The sequence below is a fragment of the Tupaia chinensis genome, unplaced genomic scaffold (assembly GCF_000334495.1).
Source record: "Tupaia chinensis unplaced genomic scaffold, TupChi_1.0 Scaffold143826_1, whole genome shotgun sequence".
Classification (NCBI taxonomy): domain Eukaryota; kingdom Metazoa; phylum Chordata; class Mammalia; order Scandentia; family Tupaiidae; genus Tupaia; species Tupaia belangeri.
Genome location: NW_006203676.1, coordinates 325182 through 334407, shown reverse-complemented (window position 1 = coordinate 334407; position 9226 = coordinate 325182). Strand labels below are relative to the sequence as shown.

At 40.8% G+C, this 9226-nt stretch overlaps 1 long non-coding RNA gene across 1 annotated transcript in view; it reads left to right on the top strand.

Annotated features, from left to right (window-relative positions):
• Positions 1-8858, top strand: part of LOC102475781 (uncharacterized) — a 12444-nt gene extending 3586 nt beyond the window's left edge. The window contains exons 4-5 of the long non-coding RNA XR_336966.1: positions 4566-4671; positions 8645-8858. This is a non-coding gene — a long non-coding RNA (uncharacterized LOC102475781). The remainder of the gene's footprint in view (positions 1-4565; positions 4672-8644) is intronic.
• Positions 8859-9226: the final 368 nt, after the last annotated feature.

Genomic DNA, 9226 nt, shown 5'->3' with positions numbered 1-9226 from the left:
GTATAAAATGTTTTCTTAAAGTTCTCAGTTTCATTGGTGAAGAAAAAGACACGCTTTTTGGTTAACAGATCTTTATGCATCTAATGTTCTTGTTTTAAGCAGCACATTAAAATTCCTTTGAGAGGACCAGCAGGTAGTACAGAGGTTGAGGTGCTGAATCCCACATGGATGGCTGAGTTGTTTTTGGGTCCTGGACTGGCTTAAGAAACATGGGCAGGTGGCGTGTGTGTCCAAAGTCCTTTGAGGAGAATGGAGAAGGGATTGTAATGTGGCCATATCCCCGGGAAGTGACTTCTTACTTACTTTTCCTTTCTCTCTCTCTTTCTGGTGAGTGCACATGCCCTATAGCAAACAAACAAATAAAAATTTCTTTTGAAAATCTTAGGGTCTACTTAATTTGGGGCCAGTATTGCCACCATACAATGGTCATTATCTACCTGCTATAGCTTTCTGTAAACATATGTTTTGAGAGAAAAGGAGAACCAAAAAATGATCAGTATAAATATATTTCAGTGCTTGATGTGTTATTTTCAATATTTGCATTCAGAAGGAAAGCATGCATTCTTTTTCACTGTTTATCTGCATGTCATTTTTTCTTCTGGGTCATTTTAAGATCAATGTAACCGGGAACCAGCAGTTAGCGTAATGGCTATGTCGCTGGACTCCCACGTAGTCGACCGCGGTTCGCGTCCCGAACCCGGTGGCTTAAAACTCACGCCAGGTGCGTGTGTGTGCATGCCCAAGATCCCGAGAGGAGAATGGAGGAGAAGGGATTGCGGCGTGACCATCCCCCCTGGGGGATGATTTCTCGCTTTCTGTCTCTCTGTCTCTCTCTGTCTGTCTGGCGAGCGCATGCTCCCTATAGCGAAAACCTCTCCAAAAAAAAAAAAAAAGATCAATGTAAGGTATTAAGCAATATATCACGAATGATACAACAACAGTGAAAGATCTAATTTTGGGGCCGGCAGGTGGCTTGGTGGTTAAGGGTGCTAGACTCCAATATGGCCAACTGCAGTTCGAGTCCCTGACCTGGCGGCTTGCTTTCTCTCTCTGTCTCTCTCTCTCTTTCTCATTTTATCCCTCTCTGGTCAAATTGAAATAAATAAATGGGGACCAGCAGTTGGCATAATGGTTATGTCGCTGGACTCCCATGTAATTGACCACAGTTCGAGTCCCGGACCCAGTGGCTTAAACTCACGCCAGGCGCATGTGCGAGCGTGCCCAAGATCCTGAGAGGAGAATGGAGAAGAAGGGATTGTGGTGTGGCCATCCCTCCAGGAGGGTGATTTCTCTCTTCCTTTCTCTGTCTTTTTGGCGAGCGCATGCACCCTATAGCAAAAGCTTCTCCAAAAACAAAAACAAAAAAAAGTAAGAAAGAAATGAATGAATAAAGTTAAATAAAATAATTTTTAAAAAGAATGATCTAATTTCATCTTTGTCATTAATTGGCTATAGCCTTAATTTAGTCAAATCACACTTCTTTACGTTTTCATCATTAAAAGGAGAAGATAAAGTTAGTGGACTTCTAAGAAGACCTCTTCCAGATCACATAGTTCTTATTTGTGTGATTGTGATTCTATGTGTGGTTACAGGCAGAAAAATTATGTACCTCTTCACAAATGTATCAATGAACCATATACAGAAGGAAGTTGTGAACTGTATGTTCATGTAGGCATTAAACTTAAAAAGCACATGAGGAAAGGATAACTTCAGGAGGGAAGATGTGAGTGTGGATTCAAAGAACCCTCAACATGAGTAGTAGTGAAGAGAAACAAGGTCAATTGGAGGGCCTCCATCTTCTCAGAGAATTGAGTAAATGAGGTCATTGATTGTGAAAACTCTTGTGGGTTTGAAATTTAAAGTCTCTTCAAAGTTTAAAGAATATTTTTGGGTTTTTTTGGAAAGGTTTGTAGTGTTTTTGTTTGCTTTTTATTTATTTTTTTGATTATAGAGTATATGCGCTAGTGAGAGAGAGAGAGAAAGAGAGACAGAAGGTGAGAAGTCACCTCCTAGGGGAATGGCCATGCCACAGTCCTTTCTCTTCCAGTTTCCTCTCAGGATTTTGAGCATGCACACACATGTACTGGGTGATTCTCAAGCCGCCAGGTCCAGGACTCAAACTGGGCAGACAACCATGTGGGATGCAGCACCTTAACCTCCACACCACCTGCTGGCTCCTTAAAGAAAAGTTTTGAATCAGCCAATGTGGGACTTTTTCCATGAACTCAGGTATGAATGAATAAAGGGCTTGAACCGAACACCATCTTTACTTTTGTCCAGAAGCTCACTGGTCTCTCTTCAAACTTGGATCTGAATGACATTTTATAATTTGTAAAGGCCATATCTTCTCTGAAGAGAAATATTTACAAATAAGGACAATTCTAGATAGGAAGATATATGACTTTTAGAGACAGAAGTGGTATCGCTAGGACACATGTATATGACTTTCTAAAATGACTTGAGGTGACATTAGTACAAAGGTCAAATAAGTTGTAAAAATTGTCTTTCTAGCTAAACTTGAGCAGCGTTCACTTTAAATAGTCAGGCTTTTTTGGGACCTGTTTGAAGACTGACTGAGGTAAGAGCTAGAAAAGGATACAGCGCAATGTCGACCATTCAGATGGTGTTTCTGGCTTAGCACTGGTTTTATGACCAGTACTATAATGGTGGATACGTATCATTGCATTTTATCCTCTCACATTCCCACTTGTAACTTTTTTTTTTTTGGAGAGGTTTTTGCTATAGGGCATGTGCGCTCGCCAGACAGAGAGAGACAGAGAGACAGAAAGTGAGAAATCGCCCCCCAGGGACGATGGCCACGCCGCAATCCCTTCTCCTCCATTCTCCTCTCAGGATCTTGGGCACACACCCACACGCGCCCGGCGTGAGTTTAAGCCGCTGGGTCCGGGACGCGAACCACGGTCGACTACGTGGGAGTCCAACGACATAGCCATTATACTAACTGCTGGTCCCCCACTTGTAACTTTTTTAAAAAAAGAATCATTTTATTCAACTTTATCTATTTATTTACTTACTTTTTAAATTTGACCAGAGAGGGAGAGGGAGGGGAGGGGAGAGGGAGAAGGAGAGAGAGAAAGAGAGAGAGAGAAAGTAGAGAACAAATCACTAGGTCTGGGACTTGAATCACAGTCTGCCATGTGGGAGTCCAGCACCCTTTAACCACCACGCCACCTGCCAGCCCCCCAACTTGTAACATTTTATACAAGTGTCTTGATTAGTCATTTTAAGGAAAGTGCCATTGTGGCATATATAATTCTGCCATGTGATGGTATGAAGCACTTATTTTTGGATGTAATTCATAGTATTCTATAAAGATTTTAATTAGCACTGATGTGCATCCATTTGAACATTCTTGTAGTAGTGCTATCTCTTTTCAAGGTTAATTATAGTTAAGAGGTTGAACTGCTTGACAGCTTTTTAAAAATTAATAATCTTCACTCAACAGTTGTAGATTTATAGAAAAATGAGTAGCAATTACAGTCATTTTCCACGTACTCCCTCACCTCACCCCCAGTTTCCTTTAATATAAATCTGTGGAATTAGTGTAGTACATTTGTTACAATTGATGATCGAATTTGATTATTACTTTTTGTAAGAGAAATTTTTGCTATAGGTTGCATGCACTCACCAGAGAGACAGAAAGTGAGAAATCACCCCTCAGGGGGATGGCCATGCCTCCATCCCTTCTCCTCCATTCTCCTCTTGGGATTTTTGGCAGGCAGGAAACACGCCTGGCATGTCCGGGACTCAAAGCATGGTCGACTATGTGGGAGTCCAGCAATGTAACCATTATGCCAACTGTTTGTCCCATGATTATTATTATTAAATCTAGTTTATACCAGGGTTTACTCTTTGTGCTATATAGTCTATGAGTTTTGAAAAATATATGACATGTGTATACCGCTATATTACCCAGTACAATAGTCTTGCTTACTTAAAAGTCCTGTACTTCACCTATGTATTCTCTCTTCACCTAAGTTCTCACCCTGTGGCAACCACAGATCTTTTATTTGTCTGCCTAATTTTGCCTTTTCCAGACTGTCATATAATTGGAATTCTATAGTATTAGCCTTCATAGATTGACTTTTTTCACTTAGCAGTACACATGATAGCTTTTTTTTTTTAACCTGGGTGCTTATTAAAGGACTTTTAAGGTTTTAAGTCTCATTTTTAAATTCATTAAATGTAAATGTATTATACAAAACACTAAAAATTATATTAATATCTAAGATCTAAAATGTAACAGCAAAAACAGTTAAAAAGTCCACAATAAGTTAAAAATTTCCCCATTTTACCCATTATATTCTTTTTCATTATTTTTTTTTTCTAGGAGTAAAAGTGGGATGGTTTGCCTTTAGCTGAGGGTGTATTTCTTGGCTCCCACCATTTCTCCCTGTAGCACTAGCTGCACTTCTATGGGGATATTTAATTGTCTTGAAACAGGCCTGACTGAAGATCTGGGAGTTGAAGGAGCAGAAAATACACTATTTCACATATAATATTGCTTTGAGATTCCCTGAAACTATTGTATATTCTTACTGCAGATAAGTGAAGAAAACAAATGCCCGATCCTAAACGCAAGCTAAGAAGGAAAAAGAGGAAGAAGAAGTCAAAGAACTTGACATGGAGCTCCAGCAACGTCGAACCCAGGTGATGTGATTAGATCCAGATTGCATCATGTCCCACTGAGGTCTGTAGTAAAACATGATGTATTATCTTCCTTCCTTCCTTCCTTCCTTCCTTCCTTCCTTCTTTCCTTTCTTCCTTCCTTTCTTCTTTTCTTTCTTTCTTTTGAGAGGTTTTTGCTATAGGGCATGTGCACATGCCAGAAAGACAGAGACAGACAGACAGACAGACAGACAGAAGCAAGAAATCACCCGCCCCCAGGAGGGATGGTCATACCGCAATCCTTTGTCCTCCATTCTCCTCTTGGGATCTTGGACATGCATGCACATACGCCCGTTATGAGTTTAAGCCACCAGGTCCGGGACTCAAACCACGGTTGACTACATGGGGGTCCAGCGAGATAGCCATTATGCCAACTACTGGTCCCTGTATTATCTTTTTTAGATGGATAGAAGATCTGACTAGAAGAAATCTTTCTGACAAATTCACATTTTAGTTTAACTCTATAGACTTGATTTTCCACAATAAACTATTTGCAAAACCAGAAAAGATTCATGCATTTTTTTCTTTTTTTGGAGAGGATTTTGCTATAGGGCACATGCGCTCGTCAGATAGACAGAGAGAGACAGAGAGACAGAAAGCAAGAAATCACCCCCCAGGGGGGATGGCCACGCTGCAATCCCTTCTCCTCTATTCTCCTCTCGGGATCTTGGGCACACACGCACTCGCGCCCGGCGTGAGTTTAAGCCACCGGGTCCGGGACTCAAACTGCAGTCGACTATGTGGGAGTCCAGTGACATAGCCATTACGCTAACTGCTGGTCCCACACATTTGTTTCTTCAAGTGCTGTGGATGTTTAATTTATTTGGTAAATAAATCAAATTTATTTTTGAGAAAAAAATAATGATTCTGTGAATAATTGGGTTTATTGTATTAGTTTTCTCTTTCTTAATTTTTCAAAATAAGGGCCCATGTATTCTCCAGAGAGAAACAGAGGGAAGGAGAGAAGAAGAAACTACCTCCAATGGGGCAAGGTCATACCACAATCCCTTCTCTTTCATTTCTCCATTCTTTTGAAATTTTGGACATGCATAGACACTGGTTTAGTGTGTTTTTCAAGCTGCCAGGCTGGGATTTGAACTATGGTTGGCCATGTAGAATCCAAGTCCCTTAATTACAACACTGCACAGGCAACCCCACACTTAAATAAGTGTCCTAAGTAGTTTACACTTCAGAACGGATTAATTACTCTCCTCCAGACAGTTTATGCCTGGAAGGAATATGAAGAAAGTGAAGGTTATGTCTACACATAGTGAATGCTCACTTGGTGTTGCTTGAATTGCCCTGTTTTCACCATCCTATGGAAAATTAGGTCAGAAATTGCAGTTACCACCAAATGACCCCATGCGGTGGTCATCTCTTAGCCTCACTCTGCTTCACTCTATCTAGAATATTTGATCATTTATTTACAATAACACTTTCATTTTTTTCTACCCTCTTCCTTCTCTTTTCACACCTCTGAAAAGCCAATTTCTTTTCACCCTCCAATGGGGTATTCCTTAAGGTTCTGTCCTCAGCTGGTGACAGATGGTTTGCATTTATGAGGAGGTAGTCTGCTACAACAGAAGGGGAAGTGACTTAAGTGTGAGAACTCCATTCAAATCCTAATCATTTTTCTCATAAACTTTGTGACCTTTAACCAGTTACATAGACTTTTGGAGTGTCAATTTTCTCATCTATAAGTAGTCACTTGAAACTTCTTGTTCTACCTACATTACAGGGTTATAATGAGGACAAGATGGATAATAGATATAAAAGCGCTGATATGCATAGTGCTGTGCAAATGGAGGTCGGTCTTTCTTTCTTTCTTTCTTTCTTTCTTTCTTTCTTTCTTTCTTTTTTTTTGAGAGGTTTTTGCTATAGGGCGCATGCACTTGCCAGAAAGACAGAGAGAGACAGAGAGACAGAAAGTGAGAAATCACCCCTGGGGGGCATGGCCACACCGCAATCCCTTCTCCAGTCTCCTCTCAGGATCTTGGGCACACATGTACATGTGCCTGGCATGAGTTTAAGCCACCGGGTCCAGGAATCAAACCGTGGTTGACTACATGGGCGTCCAGCTACATAGACATTATGCCAACTGCTGTTCCCCGTCTTTATTAATTATTGGTTTTAATATACATCTGGATCACTGACACTATGAGACAGAGTCTTTATAGGACTATTTGACCACTAAGGGAATCAAGTCTATTACTGGGTATCAATTATCCATATTTGGACCATTCTGCCCAACTAGAACCTACTAGAATAATATTTTTACATGTGTTTATCATGAAATCTAATTTTTCATTATGTTAGACTTGTATTTTATAAGGTCTTTTAAGAGGATGCCAACTTTCCTGGCATTAGAATGTTGGCAGGAGTGGGCCAATAGGTAGCATGGTGGTTAAGGCACTAGATCACACATGGACAGATGTGTGGTTTGAATCGTGGACCCGGAAGACTGAAAACCATGCTGGTTCTTTGTGTGTGCATGCCCCAAATCCCAAGAGGAGAGTGGAAGAGAAGGGTTTGCAGAGTGCCCATCCTCCCTGGTGAGTGACTTTTCATTTCTTCTCTCTCTCTGTCTCTCTCCAGAGAGTGCACATGTCCTATAGCAAAATATCTAAAAAAAAGAAACCCCAAACACAAACCCCAAATCAAGACAATGTTGGCAGAAATATGATATGCATCACAGGGGCAGCAGGTGGTGTGGTGGTTAAGGTGCTGGACTTCCGCATGGCTGACCATGGTTTGGGTCCTGGACCTGGTGGCTTGCTTTCTCACTTTCCTTTTCTCTTTGTCGCCTTCTCTCTCTCTGGTCAAATTAAAAGACAATAATAATAAAAAATAAATAAAATAAACAATTCTTTAAAAAAGTATTTTACTTAATTTTTATTTATTCATCATTGACTTTCATTTGACGAGAGAGAGAGAGAGAGAGGGAGAGAGAGAGAATGAGAAAGCAAGTCACTAGGTCCAGGACTTGAACCGTGGTTGGCCATGTGGGAGTGTCCAACGCTTAACCACCATGCCACCTGCTGGTCCCAATTCATAATTCTTTTTTTTTTCTTCTTTTTTCAGAGAGGTTTTTGCTATAGGGCGCGTGTGCTCGCAAGACAGACAGAGAGAGACAGAGAGACAGAAAGCGAGAAATCACCCCCCAGGGGGGATGGCCACGCTGCAATCCCTTCTCCTCCATTCTCCTCTTGGGATCTTGGGCACGCACGCACACACACCTGGTGTGAGTTTAAGCCACCGGGTCCGGGACTCAAACCACGGTCGACTACGTGGGAGTCCAGCAACATAGCCATTACGCTAACTACTGGTCCACTCTTTTTTTTTTATGTAAAGGGAGTATACATTGCATAGAGGTCAAAATGCTTATCAATGGGGTCAGCAGTTGGTATGGTGGTTAAGGCACTGGACTCTCACATGGCCGACTGCAGTTCAAATCTCAGACCCAGTGGCTTGGAAATCAAGCCAGCCATGTGTCCATGTGTTCCTAATATCCCAAGAAGATGATAAGCAGAAGGGATTGCAGCATGGTCATCCCATCTGGGCTGTGATTTCTCGCATTCCCGCTCTCTGTCTCTCTCTGGTAAGTGCATATGTCCTATGGCAAAAACCTAAAAAAAAAAAAAAAAGCTTATCAATATTCATGGAAGTCTTTTGTGTGTAGAGATTAAAAGTCCTGGGGCCTAACAGGAGAACAGAAGGGAAGAGATTGTAGAATGGCCATCCACCGAGGGACTGATATCTCACTTTACCTCTCTCTGTCTCTCTGCAGATGTGCACGCGCTGTATGGCAAAAAAAAAAAAAAGCTCTTTGAATGTTGACAAATTAATAATAAGTACATAATATCTAAAAAAAAAAAAACCCCAGGTCTATTTTTATGTATTCTGAGTTGCAAATTTTATTGCAAGCATTTTAATGTTTGATTGTTTATATTAACAGGAACGTGGACCCTCAGAGTACTCATGATTTTCAGTCTCCCTTAGACATCATTCGCAGACAGATGGAGGGCCATCCCTACCATCATCTCTACCAGCGCCACCTTTACCCAGAGGAATTGCTCCTTATCCTCCAACTTGTTTACTTGGAATGAATGGTAAATCTTCACCACCACTTCTACCTTTTTTTGAGGCCCTCCTTCTCCAGTAACATTATTTACTGTAACTTATGAAATGGAATGGAGAAAAAATAAATATATAATGCTGAACTCCATGTATTGCTTTTTTAAAATTTTAATTTACACTTAATCATTGTACATCTTTACAATGTACGTGATTTTTCTCAGCATGAATACAGTGCATATTAGTAAAGTCAAAGACATTACTGTACACATTATCATCAGCAGATATGTTTTGATTTTTGTGTCTATTTGATGTGCTGTTTATTTTTTACCTGAACCCCACCCGCCCACCTCCTATTACCCGTCCCCACACTATCTCTGGTATCTCTAGTTGTCTTCCCTCCTATTATACCTTCCAATCTTTCAGTTTCTGCTAGAGAGCACAGACATTCAATACATATTAA